Source organism: Zonotrichia leucophrys, chromosome 1 (genome assembly GCF_028769735.1).
Source record: "Zonotrichia leucophrys gambelii isolate GWCS_2022_RI chromosome 1, RI_Zleu_2.0, whole genome shotgun sequence".
NCBI lineage: Eukaryota > Metazoa > Chordata > Aves > Passeriformes > Passerellidae > Zonotrichia > Zonotrichia leucophrys.
The window spans coordinates 60,042,686-60,069,534 of NC_088169.1; the positions used below are offsets into that span (position 1 = coordinate 60,042,686).

Below are 26,849 nucleotides of genomic sequence, written 5' to 3' on the forward strand. Positions count from 1 at the left end.
GACTGTATCACCTACAAAACATTTGCAGCAGAGGAGTCCTTTTTCCTTCTTACCTCACAGTTTACACGATGGAGTGAGATTTCATTTGTGGAACTGTGGAACACAGGCAGGCTCCACCAAGAACAGAGGCTCCAAGATGCCCCCAAGAACAAACCTGCACCTGCAGACCCTACCTCCAACAAGAGCCCTGGCCTGGAAGCACTTGTGGCTTATCTCAGCAGGTCTGAGAAGCCCCAGTCCCCATTCTAGGTTCAAGATCATGTAATTACACCGATTCCCTGCCTCCCCTCAGGCCCTGCTGCTAGAGCAGGGGCAGGCAGGTGTGCTCTCAGCACCTCATTGGAATGGCACAAGGAGAAGGTGTTTCCAGCCCATGGCTCTCCCAGCAACACTGGCTTCCTTCTGCCCAGCCAGGACGTGGTGCTGCCCTGGGCTTGGCTGGTCCACCATCTCACTGATGGCTTTTAGCCCAACTTCCCTTTCTGGAAGGTGTCCTGCTAACCCTATTCTCACAGAATAGCACCTACAACTTAGACAGTGGCAAGTCAAATCCTGCAATGCTGAAACAAAAGGAGCAGCGATTTCCCTCTTTATACAAGATGCATGGCCACCAGCTGCAGTGGCTGTGCTTCAGAGGGACTACACAAAGCATTTTGTGTTCTTGTAGGACAGGTACCTTAGCTTTCCTACACACTCATCGTGCATCTTGGACTTGAACAGAGTTTTAACAAATGAATATGTATATTCTTACAACTCATCCAGAGTTGTTCAGGCATCCTCCTTCTTGGGACCAGTAGTGCATTTTGTTAAAGCTGAGAATACAGGGTGATAGACCATTACACTCTTACAAGCAAGCTAGCTCAAGAGAGCAGAGATGAAACACACAAGAAGAACTTTAATCACATACTGCTTTAACTTAAATCTTTACTTAAGTAATTTTTATTCCTTTAGATAAGAATCACGGACACAGTCAAGGCAAAGCAAAAAAAAAATAATGGCTAAGAGGGCTTGTAATGAGAAACAGTACAGCCCATACCACAAAGCACTGGAACTAATACTTATCTGTAAGCTGTGTAACTCAGCACTAGACAAGCATTTTGGTCTTTGAGGGATTCTACTCATTTACAAGAACACTTTTATTTATATTTAAGCTAGCACTGTGGTTAACAATCACATGTGAGTAAAATATAGATACATATTTCAGCCTCATTTATAAAGCTCATCTGTTAAAACATGTTTTTGCAAACCATGCCTGAAGCTTTTTAATCTATTTGCCACAAAGATCCTCATTCACCTTTACCCATAAATATAAGAAATTAAGTACTCAGCCACACATTTCCAATGGTTATACCACAGGAATTAATCAGTGAGAACCTCTGCACCAGGCAAGAAGTCACCTGTTTTCTACAATCTGTGACCAGTCAGAGCACATTTACAGCACCCCAACATACACCTTTCTCTAAACATCCCCAAAGGTCCATTTTGTCACCCATTCGGTCACAACAATTGAGATTACTTATTTTCAGAAGTTTCTTCTGAAATAGTTTGATGAGTGAACTAAGGCAAGTAGTCTGAATTTTTTGGTTTTAAGGGTTTGGAGAGTCCAATACTATTCCTAACACAGGCAGGGATTCACTCATGATGTTGGGATGGAAGAGACAAATCTCCATCAGTATATCTCTTGGAAAAATTAATGCACATCTCCTACTGTCAAAATCGCAAAGCTGATACTTGCACTGAGCTTTTGTATAGATTCAAAAAACCCCAAAAAGCAACAAAAAATGCCTAACCCAAGAAAAGGGGACAACATCTCCTAACATTTCACAAGCAGAATTACTTAGGTCAAAAGTCTGTAGAAATGGCAATGAAAGGTAATTTAAGAAGAGGTGCAAAGTACCAAACCATACCTACAATCAGGCAGACTGATAAGGAACAGCTGCACACAGGGAAGTCTGAGCCCACAGTCAGACTTCTGAACTCCCTCCCACTAACCACCAAGTCTCATGAGTCTGGGGTAGTCTTTTTCACTGTTTGTCCTTTCTAATATAATTGTCTGGAGTTTTTTAGCACAAGAACATTCAACCTAATTTTTGGCTTAAACAGATTTTTTACGGTAGCTCAGACAGCATTTATGTAGGCCAGGGTAGACCTGGTCTCTTAACCAAGACCAAAACAAACCACATCTTTAAAAGAGTCTCCAGAGACAAGAGATTTGTTACACCTTTCTGAGGTAAAATCTTCTGATTTCCAGTGTATCATAATTTACAGATCACTGTGGCTGCAACTCACATGTCATCTTAAGCCAAACAAACAAATATTTTAAATTTATTGAAAATTGAGGGACTCAAGCTTTTCAATTCACAGGTAGAAGGGTAAAGGCTAATTTGGGTTGGAAGGCTGTAAGTCTGTATTTTCCCTCAGCATGAGTCACAGCTCTGAGCTGGGACGTGCTTTCTGCATGGGAAATTTGTACCAGTGTCACAGCTCACCAAAGAGAAAGACAAGAAGGATCAAAATATTCCAGATATGCTCAAGTAAAAAACAATAGGTAAGATCTGCACCATGCAGGAAAGGGAGCAAAGTCACCTGCTGACCAGTTTGCTCTGAACTCAAGGAATACTTTCAAAACATTAGCTTAAAACTGAACTTGAGATTGGATACAACTTTAAGAAAGTACCGACACAAACACAGCACTGAGACATGGAGGGAGGGACATGGTCTTGGTTAGAAAATGTGAGTATTACATAGCCAGAGGGACTTAAAAAACAAAACAAAGGAAAAAAAACCAAACCAACAAAACCCAGACCTTAGGCTCTTGCTGTAACTTGTTTGGTACACAAACCACCTTGTTACTAGACAGCCAACTACTTATGGGTGTGGAGCACATAGCACAAAGAGTTCTATGTGCAGGTTATACCAATAATCTCAGTGTAGACACACTGAGTATCTCCCCACTGTATGTGGAAAAAAGCAACACAATTCACTTGTCTCTAAACTTTGCAAAGATGACTCCTTCATCCCTGCAGAGAAGCTGCAGGTTTGAGCTTTTTATCTCCAGACTTGGTCATCATCTCTCCCTCTTTCTCCCTACAAGCATCTTCAGCATTACTCACTTGTTGTGCTTTAAAAATAACATTTTGAGAGGCAAATGCTTCTACACTGTTCTTATTTCACTCTTGCACGTTTGTCTCATTTCAGCCAGCTTTTCAAAAGGCAATCATTACCTTACAAGTTCCAAGTCAGAAATTCACTGAACTGTGCTGTTTTCACAGAATCACAACTCCCAGAAAAGCAGAGCAGAGGAGCAGAATCATACCCCTCACCCTGCTGGCCACACTGCTTTTGATGCAGCCCAGGATGCAAGTGGCTTTTGGGGCTGCAAGCACACATTGTTGGGTCACACCCAGCTTTTCATCCACCAGTCCTTGGACTTAAGAGTATGATGGTGTCTTTGCTTCTTAATCCTGCACAGTAAGGGTCCAGAACCAAATGCCTTTTTAAAAACAATGCCCTTCACCTATTTGTTCAACATTTCCCTTCCTCAAAAGCTGCTGCTGGGTAAAATCAATGAGGTACTGAAGGCTGACTGAATTGGAGAAGCTGCATTAACAGTATGAAGAGTACAGAGGTTTCTGCTGTACTGAACATCTATCCAGGACATAAAATGTTATAGACTCAATTAATTTAAATGTCTGCAGGAAAAAAAAAATCTTAGTTAAAGAACCAAGTGGAGAATATCTAAAATCATGCCTTTAAAACCTCTTCATGGTGAGAGACTGCTTACACAGTTGTAGTGGAGAACATTCACTCAAGACATAATTAAAAGTTAGCTTTTTGGGCCTTTAAGCTCCCAATTTTAATGCACTCTGAAATGCAATATATTCATTCCAGGTTATTCTAAAAATGCATATTCTTCATGATGTTTAGCATAATTACAATAATAAATGCATTAACTTGCAGCTATGCAGAACAAGACAGAAACTAATATTCCCATGCCATTTGTACATTTTTCTTTTTACAGATCAGTGTAGCCTAAATTCATGTTCTAAAGTATTTGCATGGGGTGGGATTAAGAAGGGAGACTATTAGTCTGGGGAATTTCAAACTATTGAACTTGTCTATTAAGAGAATATAAATTATCTTCTGGTCTGTTGTTAGACTAACAGTTCCCACCATGGGGTTTCAAACCGTGACAAAGCACTACTTAAAGACCAACAAGATTAAAATAAAAAAGCAAAAATATTTTTCTTTAGAGTGTTATGGAAAAGGAACAGGGTCTGCAAAGGTCCCTCCAGGGAAGGCAGTGTCTGGACAGGCCAGTATTTCTCATTTCGTAATGTCTGGGGAAGTGTACACTGAAGCCTAAGTCACTCTTACATGAGCACACACCTGCTCCTGGGAGACACAGACATTCACTGCTAATGAAATGAACTTGACACAGAATTTATGAGTGTTGCATGAGAACACCTACGGAATCAGTGTACTCTGGAAACTTTCAGAGCTCCCACCAACCAGGTGTAGAGAAATTCAAGCCCCACTTCTTCCTCATTTCACCATTTAAGTTCCCATGTCTTTTGCAGAACTAAATAAGGCATCAGAGGTGGCTGCTGTGCATGTGCCTGTGCCATCCAGCTGCAGCCCCCACCACGGGGCTCTGTGAGCCAGCCTATTCCCCAGCTGTGGGGGGAAGAAAGGCAGCAGGCAGACTGGGGGGGAACCAAATCACCTGAGCAAAACACAAAATCGTCCCATCACCTCGTGCTGAGTTGTGAGCCCAGCTTGGTGTCATTCTGGAAAAGGAAGCAGCACGATCTCACCACAGCCAGTGGCTCACAAACCTGGAGACCTCTTTCTCCCTCCCCTCAGCTCTGCAGGGTGAGTAATACAGACACTTCAGTATGCACTTGGCCCCCTCTCTCAGACCTCATTGTCTGAATGGGGTGACTGCACAAGTCCACTCACACTTCCCAAAAGAGAAACCCTAACAGTGTCATACACAGAAGGGGAATTCAGGAGACATATTTCTCCTGCAGCAGCTCTTCCCCACTTTAACCCAGGAAAACAGAGCACAAGAACTCTCCACAAGGAGAAGATTGTTCCTACCTTTCCTTCATTCTAAGAACCTCTAACACTTCCAGAAGAAAGGACTAAGATTGCTCTAAGTTTTCCATATAATGAATGGGAGCAAATGTAGATTCCATCTCCTGAAAATGAAGGTCCTTCCTTAGGTCACATCTGACTTCTCTAAACTACCAGGAGTTGATGCAGGCCCCAGTGCAGAGAACCAGAAAATGGTTTGGATTGGAAAGGACCTTTGAAGATCATTGAAGTCCAACCCAAATGCCAGAAGCAGGGACATCTGTCAGTAGATCACATTGCTCCATCCAACATAAGCTTCCAGGGATAGGGCATCCACAACTTCTCTGAGCACCCTGTACCAGTGCCTCTCCACCCTCATTGTCAAAAATGTCTTCCTTGTGTCTAATCTAAATCTATGCTCTTTTAGTCAAAAAACATTGTCCCTTTTCCTGGCACTACAAGACTTGGTAAAACAACTCTGTCCTTCTGAAAAGTCCCATCTATACACCGAAAGGCTGCAACAAGATCTCCCTGGAGTCTTCTCTTTTCTGCACTGAATTACTCTCTTGGACTCTCTTTGCAGGATAGCTGTTCCAGCCCTCTGACAATTTTCATTTAGGTCTCTGGGAAAACAAACATTCCAGCTTTTCTTGCAGCACCACAGCCTCATCACGCAAGAAGCTCCTCAGAAGACATCATCCTTGTTATGAAAACCCACAAATTATCATAGGAACCAGAGGCAGAATGTTTTTAATGTATCACTTCTAACCTACTCATTTCTCTTCCAGGACAACATTCAACCCGTACAGAGTCAGGAGGGGAAAAAAAAGGAAAAAAGAAGACAAAAAGAAAAAAAAAAAAACCAAACAATAAAAAAAAAATCCACTATTCACCACAAAAGAAACAAAACCCAAACAAAAAAGGCAAAAACAAAACACTCCAATGAAACAAACAAAAACCATACAAACAAAAAACCATACAAACAAAAAACCATACAAAACATCTCACAATAAAGAACTAAAAAAACCCACAACAAGCCCCCCCCAAACAAGCAAAAGAAGAAAACACAAGCGAAAGCTGAGTGGTAGATGGAAGATTAAGTAGTACAATAAACAAGGTAATGCAGAGACAGGCTGCTTTACATGGCTTCTAATCCATCCTTTAATTTATTCTCCACCCTCCTTTCTTTTTTTCATTTCTGTTGTCTAACATTTCATCTGCTTCTGTGAAGTCTCAGTGGTTTACTGTGGCCATAGATACAATGAAATAATATCAGAATTGCGTGGGGGTGGGTAAAAACCCCAAATCTATGGCATTTTTCAAGATGCCATACACTTCAAGCAGTTTTGTGGAGGTTTTATTATATGTTCCCCTCAGGGGTTGTGCCCTGCTTGTACCTCTCCTTTCTCAAACACGACAGTACTGAGAACAGTGCTCAAAACCTGAAAGAGAGAAAGGCCAGCAGAATCATGCTGTCGCTGTGAAAGGTTTCCAGTGCAGTTCTGTTAGAAATGTGAGAGCTGGTGCCTTTCACAGCAGCAAAATTCCGAGTTTTGCCCTTGTGGTGCTGGCCCCTGGCTCTGCAGACACCCAGGGGACCAGGAGCTCAGAGTGGTGCCTGCCTCTGAGTATGCAGAACCTCTCATGTGGGCTGCCATGCAGAGCGCCCCATAGCCCATCACAAGGCAGGAGAACAAACCCTAAACCAACAGCAACAGAAAATCCCAAACCCCTTATACACCCAATCTTACTACCCCTACAACCTTTCTACTCTTCCCCGCCCTGAGGAATGTGACCCTCAGGCTGAGACCCTATATGTTAAAGAGCATATAGTACAGAATCATTTTATCACATGGCAAAGGCATCCCTACTCAATGCTGGCTAGTCAAAAAACATACAGTTTAAGAGAAAAAAACCAATATTCTGGGAGCAGCAATGCTGTCAGATGAGGAAGAAAAGATCACCAAACGAAACAAAAAGGCTGAAATGTATGCGCAGTTTCAGTTCTAAAATAATTGTGATGTGCAGACTACTCGGTTCTCTAAAATCTAGTGCTGGGGTAGATACTACTAGAGTTCTAGTTTAAGGAAATTAATTATGTTGCAATAACATCTATATCTTCAAAAATCATGCAACTTACATTAAAAAAATTGTATTGTTTATAATAGAAGGTTTTATGTGTTTTTTCTGTGCACTTCCAAAAAGCTGTTTAACTGAAAGCCAGAGCTGTCTCAAAACTACAAGTGTATTGAGATGAAAAAATTAATAATTAAAAAGGGAAAAAAACACTCAGAAGATCACAGATTTTACAATAAAAACTGGTCAGGTAATGTGGCAATTACCTACCCAGAAAGACATTAATGAAATTGCACAACTTGAGGCCCAACCTGCCCATTTTTCAGATCCATTTAAAAACTCCCACGCTGGGAGCTGTGGAAAACGAAATGCTGGACCTCAGCTCTCGCTGTGCCAGGATGACTCCCATGGCTCTTCACGCTTGAGGAGTTCAAGTCCTGCTCTCTGCTGAACTACACAGACCCTGATCCTTACTCTCAGGTGCCTGAAGAAGGGGCTGTGAGGGACAGCAAGGCCCCGGGTGCACAGCGTGGCGCTGAGGAGACAGTTGGTTGCACAATGGCTGCCTGGGGAGGCGGCGCTGCCATCTCTGGAGCATCTGCTCCCCTGCTCGTGGTTTAACGACAGGAAGCACAGCCCAAGATATCGGGCCCAGCCGCCAGCGCTTCCTGCCAGCGCTGTCCCCTGCGCGGGCCGCGGCCGCCCGCGACGATCAGACACTCCGAGACACCTTCTGAAGAAGCAGAAGAGAGAAAAACAAAGTCAATCAGGCCCCACGTGCAGAAAGCCGGCCAGATGGATGGAGAAAGAAGCAAACAGGTGAAGCATACTGAAATGTGTTCCCAGAAGCAGTGCACAAAACACTGGCGCCATGTTCTCATCTAGCAGGGCCCAGGACAACAAGCAGGCCAACTATGGAGGTTTTCAAGTCTGGTCTTCCTCAACCAGGCTTGTATACCACCAAGAAACCAAGTTACTGTACTTAAAAGATGAAATCGTTTAAGATTCTTTCTGAAATCTTCAGATGTGACCTACAACCAATGGGAAAAGACCCATTGCCAAATACAGTACCAGCCTTTTCATAGAAAAGGCTGTCCTAGAAATGGGGACAAGGTTAATGATCTACAGGGCTTTTCCAACACTAATACCTAGAGAACAACACCTATTAGTCTCCTGCAAAATTGAAACCCTGAAGAAGCATTTGGTACTCATGTGGTAAGCACAAAAACCAACTGCTAGACAAAGCACAACTTCAGTGAAAAGCAGAAACTCCAGTACTTTAACTTCTATTGTATCCATATGTGAAGCAATATGCTATACTCAGCCCCTCTGTAAGTTGTCTTCTATTCAGTCTAAGATTTCCATATAATATTATCTGTCAGAAAACATAATTTCTTTAGTCGGCCTAAAAACTGTATTTTCAGGCAGGGTGAGAAATTATTAAGACAGCCTCATATCTGTTCTCATCAAAGACCAACTGGTGGTATAAAATGGAGGGAAACCGATATTGTGCTGTTATCAGCAGGGTTGCCAATTAAAGCAACTGGAGACAAGTCAGTCATGTAAGTTGGGAAGTACATCAACCAGTAGATATTTAATTGATTTTACACTATCATGTATTGCTGTGGTCTAGGAGAATTTTCTGCATAAACCTAAAAGCAGTACACATCTTCACTGAATTTCAAGGTGTATGTGACACATTTCACCCTTCACAGAACCAAGGTGTTCCATCCTAACATGGTCTCTGTCCCTATCCCAAAACAGTTCAGAATAAAAATGCCTTTTTATTCTCTTAATAGAATAGCCACCTCAAAGTTGGAGGTTTGCAATTCCCTGAAAAAGAATAGGGTAGAAATTCTCCTCATTTCTAACTAGAAACATATTCCCCATCAGGTTCCTCTGATACAGCACATTTTGTCCCTGGCATTCATGCGCTCCCACATGAGTTCTATGACCACTTGGGTTATTCCACAGAACCACACATGTCCCCTGCCTCAAAAGACAAGACTACATCACTCCATGTCACTGAATGCTTCACCACTTCATGCCCTGGAAATCAGAATGAAAACCCTAAACTAGGACCCATCAGACACTAAGAGAACGTTTGCTTCAGCAGCATTTCTGACGTCCACTTAAGACACATGTCCCACCCTTGACAAGTACTCAAGTAATCCCAAGCAGCCAACAAATTAAAAAAAAAAAAAAGATACAAAAAGTAATGGTTGCTCAAAAGCCTTTCTAAACAAAAAAGCCTTGCAGCATGAACTGAACCTTACTAAATTTTGCTGGATTGGCAAAAGGAGAACTGAAAAAAAAAAGTATTTTCCATCTCAGATTCCAACAATACTATGTAGCCAACAGCATTTTGCAGATTTGCTTCTTAGTTCGTAAGTCACGTTGGTCATATCTTGCAACATGTACTGGCAGGATTCAATGTTTTCCTAAGAAAACTGGGGTGGCAGATGCTGACACTGGTCCAGAAATGGTTTGCTCTCAAGCTAGATATTCTTTTTAACCCTGAAAGTTCATCTGTGTCCAACACAGAACAACAGTTTTTATCACAGTAAACATTTCAAAATTCTCATACATATTTATTTTCATGGTGTATTACTATGGTACTAACTCCAAGCATAACAAACACTAAAAGTAATATTTACATGGAAATTCAAATCTATTACATGAATTATAGATTATTAACTTAGAAATTTAATGTAAGAAGGATAGGGCTAATATAAGAGGGGAGGGGAATGTTAATTTATAAATTATTTTGAGACACTTAAAATCACGTACTTTTCCAGGCTCTGTATAGTTGAAGCAAAAACGAAAAGGTAAATGTTGTGGTATTTACATTTTTAAAGGCAAAACAAAAATCAGGATGACTGAATTTCTAAAAGACTGAAAATGTACTCCTCAAGACTGCTGCTGCATGGCATTGGGAAGGTACCCACACGCTCCTGCATTTGTTCATCTGACTCAGTTACAGCTAACAGGAGGAGTGGTCTCCACAGTGGCTTTTCCAGCAGAACAGCTGTGAGTCAACTTGCCTCATGTCTCTGCCCCTAACAGCCCAACTGCCTGGCTCTGGTGTGTTTTTTGGGAAGGTAGGAGGGACCACACCTCACCAAAGCACTGTGAGAAGAGAGGAGCTAAAGCGAAACTGAGCTGGCTGACAACCGCTGACCAGGCTCCCCAGACAGGAAGAAAGAAACTGCCTCCATGGATTTCTATTGGTTTTAACCAGCTTCAGCAGAGGAGAACATGATTTTTATTTCTACCATATCCCTTTAATAAACCTCCCAAAGAAGACATTTTCCAGATAACTGAGGAATTTTTTACAGTGTTGACTTACCTAGCAGAGCACAATAACCAGCTATTCTGTTTGCACTACAAGGCAGTACAGTGCAATGAGTTAATAATTTATCATGGCATTGCTCTTGGCAACTGACCATAATCAACTTCTAAAATTCTTCCTCATTCTTACATTTTTAGTCTCAGCAAGAATATGGCGCCCTTAGAACCTCAGCCCTACCAGAACACTTCTTAGCGGAGGTAAGAGGTTTAATCTTCTCGAACACCTGCTTTTCTTCTGCATTGTTTCAGGCTCAGAGCAAAGGTCATCACTTCATTTCAATAACCTGATTTAGCAGACAGGAATAACTAAAATATTTTTAAACAAAGCAAGAAGTTAACACTCTTTCAAAACTGCAGCAATGCAGTTCTCATCCCTGCGTTTCCTTCCCCTTCTTCTCAAGAAGTAAAAAGAACAAAAAAGCTTTTATTTGCACATGATCCCAAATTAACAAGCACATACCTTTTCCTCCCATTTTATATTATCAAGGCTTATTCCTTTACATAACTTTGGGCAATATTTAATTTATTAGTTAACACATTCTTCTTCTCAATCAGAAGCATCCAGCTGTGGTGTTCAGATAATTCATTGGAAAACAAGTTTTGATGTGACATGTAGAAGAGGGCTAAGTCAATCATCCTAAGTATCGCTTACTTTGCTGAAGCATTGGCCATGAAATGTGGTCCACTTCCAAGGACTGTGCTACTTCGTCATTCCCTTTGTTGCTCAATCCCAGCTCTTACAAACTTCATAGCTCCACCACTCTGAAATCAATCCCTAACCTGGTTCAATCAACCAGGCCAGCAACTTCTGTGGCATTGACATCTGCCTTGCCAACTTGGCTCATCTCGGCTGAACCAGATAAGGAAAAGGTTGCTCTCGCAAGCAGCTTGGTCTGCAGATAGGAGGGAAAGGCAATAAAGCATCAGAAAACAATCTATGCTGTCAGCAAGAAAAAACGAGGATGGCAGTCCTCAAGCAGCTGGATGAGTGCTCCTGCCAAGAAAACATCCAGGAATGACCATGCCCACCTCTGACTGTTTTGCTAAAGGCACATTTTAAATTAAATTAGACTGGTGCAGGTTCGCACGCTCACAAAAACGTCGGTCTAGAGTTTAAACTGCAACTTTACCTCAACTAATACAGCTTTACTGTTGAGTCTTACCTAAGGGCAAGCTAAGGGCCTGGGCAGATGCTAAATGAGCTGTTTAAGGATTTACAACCCATCACCTCCAGGAGAGTTCACTATCCGAGTAAAACTTGCTTAGCCCAAACCTCCCTCCTGTGCTCCAGGGCACATCCATGCAAACCGCTGCTGCATGGCTTTAATGGGAAGTGCCACCAAGCCAGCCGGGAAGTTACACATGCTGCCCTCACTTATGAGTGAAAAAGCAGCTGCTGTGAGGCTGAAGAACCTCCAGTGTGCACCTAAGCTCTGTAAGCACCCGGGATGTGAAAACACCAGGGCCAGCATCAAGGCATTAGCATTATTGTCCCATCTAGCTAATAAATACCAGGCTTGCTCACGACAGACAGTGTAACAGATTCTCTGAAGGTAGTCTCTGTCAAAAAGAAACTACTTTCTCCTCCCAGCAGAGGTTTCACCCCACCTAGAGATCCTCACTTAAGGAAGCAAAAATGAACCAACCAAACTTCACACTGATTTTTTTTTCTATTTCCCTTTTTTACTGACATGTTGCATCTGTGCAGCATGCATGCATCAGTAGTCCTGGGTTTCCTCTCTCAAGGCAATGGGATTTTACCCAGCTAGCTCTCTGCAAGTAATAACTGCTATCAACTCTCCCCTCAAAAGCACAGATTTCACATTATCATATATAAATAAATGTCATCACAGCTTTTCTGTTTATCAAGTGTAAAAGTACAAATTAACAAATGCTTCCGAAGCCACCTGAACACATGGCACCCATAAGAGACACTTTAGACACTACAAACACCAGAATCTCTACACAAAATATACCCTACACTGCTTCAAAAGTATTAAACCTTTTCTGCAAATGCCCCTGTTATAATTTAAATAAAAATTAAAATTTGTAAGTCCGAGATCTTATCTTGTAGTTTGGCAAAAGTTTTTCAATATTTCTTACTGTTGAGAATTATTTCTAGTCCAGTACCACTGAAACAAGATTCAATACATGCCATTTGAAGGACCATACTAAAAGACAATTAGGTCTTTATAAAAACAAATGGTAGAATAATGTATTACATCAAGCATTCATAATCAGATATATATATTTCAGAAGTGCCCAAATAGGAAAATATTCTGTCAAAAGTAACTTTCTTTCTGCTTTTTTTCTCTGTAAATTCCGTCATAATCCATATTTAAATAGTCTAAATTAAAGGTTCCTGTGTAAGAATCATAGAATAGTTGCTGTTAGAAGGGATCTTTAAAGGTCATCTAGTCCACCCCCCTACTGTGAGCAGGGACATCCTCAACTAAATCATGTTGCTGACATTACAGCCTGTTCAGACAAATTAAAACTGTGTTTCACTTAGTTGCTTCAAAAACAACTTATTTCATTGTTGCTTTGAACCGATACTAAAATAAATACACTTTTTTCACTGAAAAGGACCCACACGCTTGAAAATGCTGCAAGGCATCCTCAGTAAACTTCAGGCTGTTTTTCAACACAGAAAGTTTCATTTTCATTCATATGACTAAACTATCTTTTTTTCTGTAAAGAAAAAAGGTCCCCAAATAGACACTTCCTCTCTACAGTTCCTTCTTCTCTCTTTTTGAAATAAACATTAGTTGGTCTTTTTTAAAAAAACCCGAACCAACAGGATGGCCTCTCAATAGCTCACTACCAAGAGTACCTGGAGCCCTTTGCTGGGCTCACAGAGCTCTCCACGAGCTGGTTCAGAGGCACCGTGAGACAGGGAAGTGAATTCTTGCAATGTGTGCAGTTTGCAACCCTTGGCCCTCCATGGCCGTACACTTCACAATTATTTTCTTGATAGCTAACACTCTCATTTGCATGCTTAATGTACAGGCATCTGGACAAAGCTTGAATAGCTACAGAGAGTAAATAGTTTACAGAGGCTCTGGAGGTGGGGGAGTGAAGGTACAAAACAGAAAATGCATCAAGAGGACGCAAGTGGATAACGAAACCACCACCTCTGAGTACAATGCCAGGCAAATTCTGTCATCAGCAGACAATGTGCAAGCCCTGGTGCCTTCAAGACACAGTTTTCATGAAAGCTCTTCCTAAGAGGGTCATCTTCTGGTTGGAAAGACAGCCTCCACTAAAAACAAACCATGTCATCACATACTTGGGAAACTATTCTTGTTAGCTCCAAAATTATGTAGGGCAGCACACGCAGCAGGCACAAAGAGGAGGAAACTGACAGTATCCTTGTCAACTTGCTTTTAACTTGAAATTGAGTCTGGTTGGAAGGGCAAGTTAAATATTAATTTTCTGACAGTGGTCAGCACTGGGTATCACAAAGTGTAACTGTAGTTTCACAATCAAATTTTGCTGCTTCTTTCCCTAGCTGCAACTTAAAACCGAATAAACACCAAGATAACTGAAAACTGGAGAACAGCACAAGTGACTTGATACAAAGCTCAGAAGAGCAAGGTAGTTTTCTTCTAATCTGTCAGCTTTATTCACTCTGTCAAAGGATCTCAGGAAAAACACTAGTAATGCTAGAGGAACATACAGCACGACAGAACAATATATGCAGCCATAATAAAAATGTTTCTTTCTTTCAAGAGTAGACAAAAATTTGAATCACCCAAGCTCACCTCTTTCTTCCAACACAGGAACTCAAGAGCTGTGTGGTATGACATTTATACTGAGCCCACCTCAGAAGTCAAACCACTACCACGCAAGAAGGTGAGGGAAATGCGGAAGGAGCTCGCAAGTGAAGCGATGAAACCGTTAGTACGCTAACGGCAATATTCAAGAAGTGCAGCACATTCCCCTCAAAACAAAAAATGTATTTGGTAAACTCACACAGAAATGTTCATGATGAGTTAAATATAGGGTGTTCTAGAAATAGACTAAAATGTCTAATTATAGATGAAGACAGTGACATTCAATCCATCTCAAAGCAACTCTTTCCCACAGTTTCCAACCTATGCACGTAGCATTCCTATTCCTACCAAATTATCCTAACCATATTTTCCCCAATACAGAGAGAAATAAATTTTACACGTAAATTTAGGAATTGGAGGTTCTTTCCAGGCTAACAAAACTACTATCAATTTCACATTGAAGCCTGCTTGAACCTAGTTCAAACGCACACATGACACAAGGGGAGTGATCTCTTTAAGGACAAATAAATGACCTGAGCTCCAGCCCTCTGATTCAACACTGAAGATGGCTGACAGGTAAGGCCTAAAGCACACCAAGGCAAGAATGCATAAACTTTGGTCCCTAGCCAATGGGATCCTCTCAGCACAACCACTGACACACTGACTGCGGGAAGCTTTGCCAAAGGACAAGCTTATATTGAAGAATAAATCGTTTTTACCTTTACATAGATTAACCAGGTCAGGTCAGAAAAGTGAAAATGTCCAGAGCCTTTCACACGGCTGCTGCAGACTTCTGATAAGCAAAAGACTTAAAATTCCAGTATGTATAGTCTCTGTCAACTACTTTATCTGTGAAGAAACACTTAGGTAAGATTTAAGAAAGCAAGATTTAAGAATGCAAGTAATCTCTAAAACATGTCAGCGGCATTAACATTATAAGCACCATAAATCACTAGTATATGGTAGCAAAGTTTCAGAGCTTATGGTGCAGACTGTAACCAAGGCTGGAAAGGTGAACTCCACCTCCTACCACTCCTGTGCTGAATCACTGTAGTGGGGGAAAGTCCTTGCTCCTTCTCACACACCCAACAAATTCCAGTGAGTTATGAAAACTGTCAGTGAAATCAAGAAAATCTGCAAGCAAAAGCTGAGAAATTTTTGCTAACACCTGCAAGAAGAGAAAGCTGATTTGGAGATCACAGCTTCTCCTCTGACACAGAGGGAAATCCTCCATTTTTCTTTCTTTTCTATCAGCTCACTGAGCACAGTCCTGCCACAGTTCCCTCCCTTGAATATGGCTGTGCCGAAACACACCTCATGTATTCGGCTTTTTTCATACATCAAGTGTCTAAAAAGTAACACACACCAGAGTAGGAGTTTTCAGCAATCCTTAAACATCAGGCTATACCAGGCCGACAACATTCTTCAAATCTGGATGTCTATCTCTTTTTTCCTTCTCATTTGAGGACCAAGACCATGGATTTGACAATTCTAATATTCAACGGAGGAGAAAAGAGCACATTAGAAAACCAACACTTCTGTAAAGGCAGGGATCTGGAAATAATGTTCAAGCTAACTGGCATCTGATGACACACCACTCCCATGGTTCTCTCATCACAAACAATTCAAACTGAAAGATCCCTGCCTTGGGGGTGTGGGGGGGAAAGGTGGGATTTTTTTTCCTTTTTTTGAGACAAACACATGCTTCAGCTATACAAAAACTAACACCATTTCTCTGTACCTTCTAATCCACTTCTTTGCCTTTGAGATCTGCCCAAGCTGTCATCCGTAAGTCTTGGGAGGACTTTCAAATCACTTTTTCCTAGCTCCACCACTGCACCACAGATGCGTCTGTAGCCCCGGCAAAGTCCTTGTACAGCAGCAAAAGAGAATGAACATGGCAGCTTTTGCCTTCAAAGAGGAACTGCTCCTCTGTGAAGCCCTGATCAAGAGAAAGCAGCAGTGGCCACTTATCGTTTAGAAAACAAAAAGCCTTCTTCCCAAGAAAAGCAGGTGCAGCTTGGGAGATGACTTAAAAAGAAAAACTTAAAACCTCAAGATTTTAGGGTTGGATGTCTCAATAGGGTCTGGTGCAAAAGAAAGGAGGGGAGAAAAGAGATAAGGAAAGGGAGGGTCATGTTCTACCAGTTGCAAGCAGAGAGCCCTAGAATCTGAAAATGAAAGTCACGATGATAAAAAGATGCAAATATATTTAAGAATTTTTCAGAAAAAAAACTTCTATTACTAACTCTTTTTTTTTCCAAGTAATTCCCCTGTAATTTTATCTGTGATTTTTCAACATGTAACGATGTGCCAAATAAATCCCCCAAACAGTTGCAAAACTTGCTGCTTTCAGAAAGAAAAATAAAACAAAATGTAAAATGAAAAGATAGTGAAAACACATTGTACTGTAAGATGCCGAAGAAAGATACGGCTGAACACTTGGAAGGCTGAAGACAAGAGACGGCCTCACCCAAAACATGACCATTTACTTAATGGTTGCCTCCCTCTCTCTCCCTCCCCTGCAACTGATCACAGCACTAAGCAAGACTCCATGATACTTCTCAGATACAGGCTCTAGTCAGTAAATTCCCTTGTGCACGACAGCTCAAGTGCCCCCTCATTTAATTTTCAGTAAGAAGATATCAAATTGGATTTCTCAAGTGACAGAGGGAAATATATGGTCCAAAGTTATACACTCAGACAAAACTTCTAAATAACGCTTTCGTTCAACAAAGGTGGAAACAGAGATTCTTTTTCAAAAACTTTGCTAGAGTCCAGAGGTACGTAATTAGGAGAATCAAGGTGATTTTCATCCACTGAAAGTTTAAGAAGCAATTTGACGCACCACAATTACCTCCAAGATTACAACTACCACTAAACCTATTTTCTAATTGGTCTGCCGTGTAAACCGTCACCATAACTTCCATTTCTTAAGCATTTTCAGGAAAAGGTGAGCACCTGCCCGCATAACTACTTAACTCCTTCTATTGTGAACGACACCGCGGGGGCTGCCCTTAATGGCTCTGTTTCGGCAGAAAGAGAACTTCAATTTAAGGGCGCAGAGAATGATCTATCCTCGAAATGATATTTTAAATCTGCCATTTTAAAGTCACCACGGACCGCACCGGCTGAACAGCAGCGGAGCGGAGGTGTTCAAAGCCGCAGCGCTGATAGCCAACACTTTGCCCGAATCGCTCTGGACCGTGCCCTGCTCCATGCTAGCCGAGTCCATGCACACACAGCTTCAGAATAAATAAAATACGTGAATTTTACAGCCCGCCGACCGGCAGCCAGCCTGGCACCCCCGCACGCTGAAAAGGAGACAAAAGTATAAAACGCAGCAGCATTACAAGCCAGCTGTCACACTCGTGCAGCGCGCTGCTCAGAGAAGCACAGCCGCCGTGCCCTTTGCCCGCAGCAACAGGCACAGCTTCAGGCAGTTCACGGCGCCGCTGCCCCGAGACGCCCCTTTACTCACGGCCCAATTTATATTTCGCTTTTCCCTGCTGCTGCGCTTTTCCAGAAGTTCCCTCTTCCCCGCAGTTTCTCCCGACGGCTGCGGAGCGCTGCCCCGGGCGGAGCCGCCCGTCGAGGCAGCCGCGGCAGCCGCCGCCCGCAGCCCGAGGCGCCGCGTCCCCCCGGCCCTCCCGCCCGCCCGGCTCTCGCTGCCCGGGCAGCACGTACCGCCCGGCCGCGGGGCCCGCGGCGCCGCCCCGGCCTCCCCGCAGCGTCGTGCAGCTAAAATGGCTCCTGTCGAGAGGGGGAAGTTGTGCCCGGGCCCCGGACGGTGACTCACCGCGGGGCCGGGCGGCTCGGCTCGGAACCACACGACACGCCCCGGGGCGGCGGCCGGCGCTCCGCCGGGCCCGGCCCGCAGGTGGCGGCGGGGCGCGGGGGGGGACGGGCCGGCGGCGGCCTCGTGACCCGCCCGGGCTCCGCTCGGCCCCGCTCCCTCGTGTGCCGGGAGCGCCCGAGCCGCGCCGTCCGCTCCGCCCGGGTCCCGCCGCTGCCTCCGATCCTTACGGAACATCCCGCCCCGCGCCCCTCCACCAGTAATAATTGACAGCGTCAATTAGGTTGGAAAAGACCTCTGAGATCATCGTGTCTGACCCATGACCAAAAACCCGCCCGTCAACTAGACCATGGCACCAAGTGCCACCTCCAGGGACGGTGACTCTGTCACCTCCTTGGGCAGCCCATTCCAATGTCTACCCACCCTTTCTCTGATGAAATTCTTCCTAACGTCCAACCTAAACCTCCCCAGGCACGTTCTCTAAGACTGTGTTCTCTCATCCTAAATGAAACGAACAAACGCGTTTCTGAGGAACATCTCATCTTTTCAACCAATATCATCTTACTCACACCAAACTGGTCAACTCCTGAAAAAGAGTGAAACTTTGGAAGTCCAAAATGCTCGGGGAAATTGAGGTAAGTGCAGTATCCAATGGAACACGGACAAACAGCCGATGCCAGAGCCAGGGTTCCCGGGTATTCCAGTAAATTTTTGATACATCTTCATGTTCTTTAAACAAAGCCTCGTGCCTAGTAAACAACACACTGGAAGCCGCCAAGCCCTCAGCAGTGTAGGTGCTTGGGACAGGCTCTGTGATTGCATAGGGCACACTGAAAGGCCTGACAGAGGCGTAATTTTAAAAACATGGCCCAGACGGTGAGGACAGAGCTACTTCCACCTTGTTTCTGTAGTAAAAGGTAAGGTCATGCTCTGTTTGTGGCTGGCATGTGCACTGGTTTCCCACAAATTCCCAGAAAGGCAGAGCCCAAAGCAGCGCACAGGCCATAAGGGAAGGTGTGGCACAGGGACCCAAGCCAGACAGGCACCAGAGAGGGAGCAACGGCATGGCAAGGAGCTGGGAGGCAAGGAAACAGCAGGAGCAGCCTTGCAATGAGCAGGGAAGATGAGAGTAAGAAAAACCTGAAGCTACTTCTAGCAAACACATTGAGATAAATTCAAACGTATTTCAGCAGAGTTGTCATTAACACTTACAGTAATAATTAACCAGTAGTCCCACAAGTTTTGTGCTGCATAAAACCCATCATTTTATGGACATTAATATCTCCAATTACTGGTTATGCTTAATTACCAAGAAGAAAATTTTGGGGTTACTTCCAAGTAATTGAGTCCTTGTGACACCTGTATGGTGCTTAAAAGCAAAGTTTGGTCTCAGTTTGTTGTTTAAAGGGCAGTTACCGATGTATGACTTTATTAGATGTAATTTATTATCCTATTTTTGCAGCCTGCTTTAGTGAAAGATCTGAAAAAAGAAGCAGCAGCACACTTTTTATGACTTGCTGATTAAAAGTATCAATTAAGTCAGTGCTAAAATATCTTCACTACAGCTCTTTATCAAAATATGACTTCATTTGTATTTCTCAGTTGAAAAAAGCCCATGAGGAGAAAACACTGTGTCATTATTTTAGTTACTATATATTTTCCACCTCTCACAACATATTCCTTCTCTCCAACAACTTAAGTCTAATCCAATCTTACATCTAAAAGCATTTGTTTCTTGTGCTGCAAAACCCTTTGTAAATCATGGGGCATGGAGGGAAGAAATCTGACCCAGGTGCACAGCGGTTACTAGGAACTGTGACATTGGCACAGGGAGAGCACCATTTTAATAATTAAAGAAAGTCTAATAGTTATGTTTTAGAGAGGAAAGAAACAACACATTCTTATCCAAGCAGTCAACTAAATTGAAAAATCATTTTGTAGTGATGTATTAGCACAAGCTATGCAAACATTTTGCTGTTTCTAAGCTAAATCTGGAAACAGTATTTTTTTAAAAAGCATATGTAAAATGTAAACATATTTAGCAAGAGAGAATGCAGGTGGATGTTCATCCCTGGAACTGTATCAGGTTTCTTGCTAATTATAATTTTGGCTTGAAGAAGAAGTGACCTTGCCCATTGCTGGGATGAGTATTTCCATGAAACTTAGATCACCATTTGCCCAAAAGACATAGCTAGACACTGACCAACAGCACAGCTTAAGCCAATTTAAACAGCTTTAGCCCTCCACTCCATCCCAGCCTCATATTCCTTGCACTGAGCTACTCTCCCCACTGTTTCCCAGAGCAAATATTTGTGCAGTCACACAGCGTGGCAGAGGGTGGAGCCCACCAGCAGAAAAGTTAAGGCTGCACAAATAAATAAATAAATAAATAAATAAATAAATAATGCACAGTACAATTTTCACATTGCTGCTGGCCCCAGCTCCCAGAGAAACACATGCCAAATCATGTGCTCCAAGGGGAGCAGTGCAGCCCAGCAGGCTTGGACTGGCAGAGACCTGGATGTGGCTCTCACTTCTGCTGGCCTCAAGTGAGAACCCAAGCAAGCTGCTTCTCTTTTCACACCCTGCTTTGGTAATTGCCTCCCTCTTCCACAAGTGGCTTTGAGAGCTCCAGGTCTGCAAGGGCGGGAGGAGATGGGCTGCCAGGAAGCACAGGAGCAGAACAAAGCACAAGGGGCAGCCTGAAACTGAAACCATGCAAGGACACACCACCTGAAAGGCAAACCATTTAGTCTCATAAACACAAGCCAAAAGAAAGGTTTGTGACTGTGTTCAGCTTTTGGTTTTGGATGGGGGTTGGAGAGGAGAAAATACTGTTTTGATGAAGGAAAGGGAGCAGAAAATTTAGATCCAAAACTCTTTGGTTTTTTTCTGCTACATTATACACGAGTTCACCACACGAGAAGCCTTTGCAAGCCCCCATTCATGTGGCACCCTGTGGTATCACTCCTAATGCACCTCAAGATGCTCTAACTCCTTTCCACTCTTGCAAGAGGAGATCCCACCACCCTGCTCCCAGCTCAGGCTCATACAATCAACTCATACAGACTTGGGGCTTCATCAAACTTTGTCTCAAGACTGGGTTTAAGAAGCTTCAGCTTTGAATTTGTTTTTGTAGGACCCCAGTATCTCAAGCTTTGCAAAATAGTTCATCTCAGGCATCTCTGGAAGGGAAGGAAAAACTCCAACAATCCCATTCACAAGCAGAGCCCCAAAGAACACCTGAGCAATGGATATGCCCAATATGCCAAACTGTGTATGGAAGGACAACACCTGAACCAGCTTCCACCCAAGTCTTAACACCCAAACTCCTGCATCTTCTTTTCTCCTTGTGCACAACACCAAGAAACACTCACTAGTAGCAGTGCAATCACATTTTAATCCAATAAATATGATATGCATCTATCACAGTGTTACTGCCCTGGTACTTTGGTTTGTGGGCTGGCACCTTCCGTGGGGGTAAATGCCACATACAACACAGGCTGACACTGGTGTGGGTTTCTAATGCTGCCAGATGCATAATGACCTAAATATTTACACATGGAGAAATTGCATCAGATTATAAATTAGGTTACTCCTATGCTCAAAGGAAGGAGGACTTTAGGCACAGACAAATTTGTACCATTGCGTTATTTAAAAACTTAATCACAAATTCAGGCAATACACTTCTGATATTTTTTAAGACAACTGCTTGCCATCTACAAACCTGCATTTTCAGAGATTTCAATAGAAAAGAATCTCAGAGAAGAAATGTGGATGACACCTGGAGAGCAGCCCATGCAGCTATCAGTTCTTAATTTCCAATTTAAAGGCAGGGTTCCGTGATATTTTAGAGCATACTGTGAAAGCAGAGCACAATGAATTTCAGAAAATACAGTCTACTTTCACACTGTGCTCGTCTTCTGAACTTCAGTTGAATTGTTGGAAAGGAAAGGTGATAGTAAACAAAGTGCATATTAAAAGGCCACTATACTTCTCAAAAGTTGAGAGGGAAGGTATCCTGGCTGTCTGTGTTTAACTGGAATCCTTCAGGTAGTAAATGTCATCTTTCAAAATATACAAGGGAGTATTTCCCAAGTCTATGGTAGCAGAAGTCCAGAAATGATTCCTTGGTAGCAGAAGGGCTAGAGAGGTGTCTGAAATTAAATGGATTCACAATCAAGCACCAGGCAGCTTGAACCTTGTCCATTTTGTCCTTCCAACTGTGCCTCCAGTGTTTCCCACTGAAGGCAGATTTGGCAAAGATGCTGCCTTTGCCAGCAGTACAGCAACATCCCACACAGCTACAAACCCCTGACCTTGTACAGCCCTGCACAAACTCTTCTTGGATCACCTCTAAGGTGTTGCTAGGTCACATCCCTGCAATGGCAAACCTATAGGACAATTTACTTTTCCTCACTCTTTCAAGTTCCTTACTTCCTCTTTTTGTTATAGGCTTGCCTGTGCTGAGAAGTACTTCTCAGTATTTCTGAGACTGGTTTAAAATCTGGGTATGTTCTCTTTTCTACTGACAAGCAAGCTGTGGAGGAAAAGAATTTCAAAAATCCAGGTAGTAGATACAGCTCTGACACAGGATAATCTCTGATTCCCTCTCAGCCAGAAACTGCAGGCTCCAACTTCTCCCTAGCACTTCTTTACCAACCCCAACCACACTTTTCTTTTCCCATCCTCTCCTTGCACTGGTTCTGATCCATGTGGTACCTGTTAAACTTCCAGTGATCCATTTAAATGCCTTCCTGTGGCAGAAAGCTGACTGGAAAGGATGGAGAATGCTGGCTGCTCTTGAACTAGATCAGACTGTGATGAGCACTGCCAGCCAAAGACATCAGACCTCCCTCTGTGGCAGTAATAACTACTACTTTGGGCCTGCACTCAGGTAAATTTTTCACCCTAAGATTCACATGATTGCACAATAGTCATAAAAAAAAAAAAGAGAAAAAAAAAAAAAAAAAAAAAGAGATACATTACTTGGGAATGTAATGTAATGTCCCTCCCCTACAGGCAGAGGGGAGGGACAGAGATACTGCTTAACCCATGGCTTTCTGACCTGAGCTAGCTCTTATTCTGTCCTCCCTCTGCACACTCCTTGCCTGTTTGTTTCAGAAAGTGCACTGAAAGTTATTTAACATCCTATAAATACCCCTGCCAGTAGGTGTGACAGAAGTCACGCTTGTAAACCCACAGCTCAAAGGCAAGTCACGCAAAGTAATGAAAATAGAGACAGGACAAATTTATACCCCACACTACTTCTCTCAGTGAGCTTTAGATCCCACAAGAATCATGAAACAAAAAGAGTTAAACCATGATCTGCAAATATTTTCAAAATACAATGCAATGTTACCAGGTTTTCCCAGGAGAAAAATAAAAAATTGTCATGTGTCACCTAATGCTACTGGTAACCACCCTCAGACAGACAGTTAAAGCTTCAGCATCCTAAAATCCAACTCACTTATAATTTGTTAATTTCCAGTTCTTCATTCAGAGTCATTCAATTGATCCACAAAAAGGCCAACTTTCCTTACATCTTTGAATGCCATCTGCAGAAACTGTTCCAGCACACACCCTACAAGAAACAAGGCAACTAATCAGAAGGAAATGGACAGAAGAATGCATTTTATACCAACAAGAGCTAACTCTATCTGGATTTACTTTTTTTTTTAATCTAGAAGAGTTTACTGTTTGAAAAGGCACAACCTGTTTCTAAAACAAGGCAGAAAATAGTATAATTCTAATAAGGCCAAAGTATATTTTGCATTGTAAAGGCAACACTATTTTATATACAGAACACCTCACTACAACATATTTGCAACAAACAAAGTCAAAATGAACTCATTTTTTTTCTGAATTACTAAATATCCCAAGAAAACCAACAAGGGCATAGCAATATCATGTCTTTATTCCAAATTCTCACACTGTATGTGTATCAGCCCTGAAAATTTCTTTCAAATCTGTAGAATCCTGACTGCAGTAAGATTATGCTAGATCCTTAACTTTACAAATGAAATGATCACTTATTGGTACAGCTGGTTTGAAAGACAAGTATTAGGTTGCCTATCTATCTCTACAGATTTGTACTCAAAGGTTTTAAGCAAAAATGGATTTCCCACTGTTGTGCAAGAAAGACACAAAGGTAAGGTGGTACAAGACACGAAGTAAAATTTATAAATACTGACAAAATTCAAACACATGTGAATGGAAGAAAAGTCTAGACTTTCCAAGGATAAGAACCATTCTTTCCAGAAAGTAAGTCAGGTTTGATCCTTAAAGTAGAACAGCACACCCAACATCATCCCATAAGCTTCAGATACCCCACTATTATACTCCTTCAGAGCTATGCTGCATTAACAGGATGGTTGTATTTGCTTCAGAATCTCTGCAAGGATAGTTTTTGAAGAATATCAGCTTAATCTGAAACCATTATTACACCAGTAGTGGTAGACTTGGCCTTTGCTCTTTTCCTTTTTATGCACACAAACACAAAATCCAGAACTATTCGTAAACATGTTATTCTGTAGTTTTTCTTTTTGATGTCCAAATGTTGTAATCCCTGATACAAGAAAGAAAAAAAATCGGGCATGTGAATGAACAGAAATATATACTAAGTGACACTATGTTGCAAATACATCCAGAAAGAACATAAAACCGAGGACTGGGCAAATTTTATATAGTCCAACAGGAGTTTCTCAACTGGGACACTTTGGCTAAGAAATCCTCATTAAAAAGTTGTAACTGTATTTTTTTCCTCTGCTCATTCTGCGAGTCATTCATTACATTTCTGGGTGTTGCAACACATTCATGAATAATAAACACATATTAGGAAGAAGAAAAAAAACGAAAACAGTGTCCACAGTGGATTTTTTAATGTCTGTATATATCAGTATAAAAATCAAGAATGAAGCTGAGATTTTCAGAAGTTTCTATGCAAGGAATGCTATTAATCACAGACAAAGTATTTGGTACACCCAGACACCAGTGCACAGACACATGCCAAAGTTACAGCACAGCAGTGTCAGTATTGCTGTTTTTGTTTGGTCTCTTCACAGGGTGGGAGCAGAGGGGGAGGGATCATCATGTTCCCCATCAAACCCTCTCTTGAGGACGAACAGCTAGGCACCGCCCTTAGCTGGACAGTTCTGGACCCAAAGCTGCACTTCTGCAGCTGCCTCTTTTTTTTTTTTTTAATTAATTTTCTTTTAAAACCAGAGAGTTAGGTTTCAGAGGCTGCGCAGTCCCAGAACACCATCCACACCACAGGAAATTACTGCTGATGTCTTAAAGAAGTACCAGGGAATTATTTATCCACATTTGTGTTTCAGAAAATAACAAAAAAGAGCAACCAACAGATGCTCGTGTCAGAGTGGTTGCTGCAAGTTTTTCTACTGCTCCAGTCAGATGAAAAAATATTTACTTGTATTCTGATTTCTTTTATCCTTTCAATCCTGCCACCTTATGCAGGCCACACTGGCTACCTCACACACTTGTGCTGATTCCCTGTATGGATGCAGACCAAATTCATGGAATTAAAGGAAATCCAGAGAAACATCATTTTTAGAGCTAGAGTTCCAGGAATATTTTAGATGCTTACAAGAATGCAAAAGAGTATTTCTGCACTGCTCAGGATGTGAATACAAAGGAAAGGAAAGTGTGTTTATTACTGCTCTTCCAGCTACTCTAATTAATGGAGAAAGATAAAAGTGGTAACTTAGAGAGGCAGGAGATAGAAAATAAATTATGAAAAAAGTAAGCTCATGTGAATTAATCAATTTTCCATTGCAACTCACTCAGGCTAAGACCTGGCTATTAAAGAACAGTTAGCTAGAAACACAACCTGGTTACTTGCTTGTTCAGGAAATAATATTTTTAGTAGCAGGCTTACCTATCCAAATACATGCTACATTAACCAATTGGTGAATACATAAATCATGGAGAAGAGAGGGGGAAAAAATAAAGACTGCAGGACACAAAAAGGAGGGGTATTGAGGAGCTCAGCGCTGCTGGGAAGGGGAAGTGGCTGCTGGAAGGCCAACATTTTTCTCTCTCAGCTACATTTCAAGTCACAAAAACAAGTTTCCATCTCTATGCTCATCTTCAGTCAGGCAGGCAGTCCTAGCAGCAAATCCTGTAGGACTGAGATCCTGTGGATCAGTCCAACAAACCAAACCACAGCCTCTGCTATTGTCCCTTGCCCACAAAAACAAGGTACAGCAGTCAGACGTATCCTAAACAGGCACGGAGGTTCAGCTCCAGAGAGAATTGCTGCTACTATGATGTGTTTTCCAAAAGCCTCCCAGGAATCCTCTTTCTTGCTTCTGTGGTCTAGGGAGCCCTGAAACCAAAACTGGAAAGCAGAGGCTGAGAACAAGAAGACATTATGGCATGCACAGTTGCCCACATGTGATTTTCCTCCTGCTTTCTCCTGACAGAGGTCATTCTGTTATTAATGGAAGCAGTTCAATGTTCTCCCCAAATAACCTGTCATAAAGTCTTAATATTCTCAATGCTACATTCAAAGTACTATATATAATTCATTCTTAGTATTTCAGTCTAATTTAGTCTCTTTAGCATTTCAATATATATATGTTTAAACTTATAATCCATTTTGTCCTGCATTTATTGAAGGTCCATCAGCTTTAAAGATACCTGTGCTCTGAAAAACACCCCACTAGAACTGAGTGACTTCAACCCCCTCCTCCACCAAGGAACAGGAGTTCACATTCTAGCACAGTAGCCTCCATTCAGAGTGTTTCATC

At 42.2% G+C, this 26,849-nt stretch overlaps 1 protein-coding gene across 8 annotated transcripts in view; it reads right to left on the bottom strand.

Annotated features, from left to right (window-relative positions):
* Positions 1 to 26,849, bottom strand: part of ELF1 (E74 like ETS transcription factor 1) — an 88,421-nt gene that overhangs the window by 48,779 nt on the left and 12,793 nt on the right. The window contains exon 1 of one of the 8 annotated variants that reach the window (XM_064714036.1): positions 23,622 to 23,637. The exons of 4 other annotated variants lie outside the window; for them this stretch is intronic. The gene's annotated coding sequence lies outside the window, so the exon portion shown is untranslated. Of the gene's footprint in view, positions 1 to 17,763; positions 17,783 to 17,969; positions 18,076 to 23,548; positions 23,569 to 23,621; positions 23,638 to 26,849 lie in introns of those variants that run through there. 3 more of the 8 variants (XM_064714024.1, XM_064714015.1, XM_064714032.1) reach the window with 3 other exon arrangements.